Source organism: Colobus angolensis, unplaced genomic scaffold, assembly GCF_000951035.1.
Source record: "Colobus angolensis palliatus isolate OR3802 unplaced genomic scaffold, Cang.pa_1.0 Scaffold23, whole genome shotgun sequence".
NCBI lineage: Eukaryota > Metazoa > Chordata > Mammalia > Primates > Cercopithecidae > Colobus > Colobus angolensis.
Genome location: NW_012115488.1, coordinates 3,554,575 through 3,556,252, shown reverse-complemented (window position 1 = coordinate 3,556,252; position 1,678 = coordinate 3,554,575).

The following is a 1,678-nucleotide window of genomic DNA, read 5'->3' as shown; positions in this document are numbered from 1 at the left end:
ACTTTCAATTTGACTTTTACATTGGAATTTGATGACTCAAAGCGTTTCTCAAATTTATCTCTAATTATGTCTAAAATAACTGGATTTTTCAATACTTCCAGGCTGTGAATTTCTGAAATTTGTCTAATTCATTTCATTTCTGCTTGCAAAGTAGATGATTCATTTCTGAATCCATGTTTATTTTAATACCTATCATATTTACCAGCAACGTTTTATTTTCTAAATTCTTCCAATAAAACGAAATAGCTATGAACTAAATTATCTGGAGGGAGATTATATGATATGTTGCTCAAACCAGAACACTTTTGAGAGAAAAGGAAATTCTATAAGTGGTAATACTGGGATTAACTAAGACTGTACTAAGCAAATTTGGATGGAAACTTACCCTAATTATCTACTGTCTAAATCATAGTAGATGAGAGTTTTACAAAATATTTTGCTAGTATATAAACAAGATCATCATCTTTCTATATCCCAAATGTAGCTAATTTTTCACTGTCTAAAAAGACTAATAGTCCTATATCATATATCTTAATATTCTTTTATGCAACACCCAACATCTATATAATACATTCTATGTGAGAAAAAAATGGGCAAGTTTATGCCTTAGTTTAAAAAAGTAACCCTAACATTTTTATGATTTAAAGCAATATAAGTTTGTTTCTCTAATATGTTGCTTATATATTATTGGTTGGCAGCAAAACCCTTACCCTCTTTGAGAATATTATGTACTGAATTGAATGCCCCTAAATTCATATGTTGAAATATTAACCCCCAGGACACCTTAGAATGTGACTGAATTTGGATATAGGATGTTTAGAGACGCAAATATTGTTAAATGAACTCATATGGATGGGTCCTAATGCAATGTAACTGATGCCCTAATAAGGACAGGAAGGGATACCGGGGCTGTACCTGCACAGAGGAAGTATCACGTGACAGGCAATGAAAATGCAAAAAGAGAGACCTCAGGAGAAACCAAAATTGCCAACACTTTATCGTGGCCTGATAGTCTCCATAACTGCCAGAAAAAATAAATTTCTCTTGTGACATTTTGTTATGGAGGTCCCAGCAAACTAATACAGAGACTTGAGAACCCAGCTGCTGGAAAGTCCTACTTGAATATGGGTGTTATGGTCTGAACGTTTACATCCCCTTCAAAATTAATGTTAAAACTTAATCCCAAATACAACAATATTATGAGGTGGTGTCTTTAGGAGTTGATTAGGCCATGTGCATTGATGAGATTAGTACCTTATAAAAGGGCTTGAGAGTGTGAATTTGCCCCTTCCATCTCTTCTGCTGTGGAAGTGTGCAGTGTACTTGTCCTCTGGAGGAGGCAACAGCAAGCCAACACGATGAAAGCAGAAAACACACCATCTCCACACATCGAATTTAATTTCTGTTCTTTATAAATCATCTTTTCTTATGTATTTTGTTGTAGCAGCAAAGCCAGACTAAGAAAATTGGCTTCCATGTTTACTCCAACAAGGGAAATGAAGCATGATGAGTCACGTGGTAGATGGAAAAAAGCCCCTACAGAAAATTACATATATCATTGTGTTCACATTTCATTGGCAAAGTAAGTTGCATGGCCACACATAACTTCAAAAGATGAGATTAGATAAATGAAATCCTGCCATGTGCTCCCACCACAGGAAAAGAACTGTAAATGCCA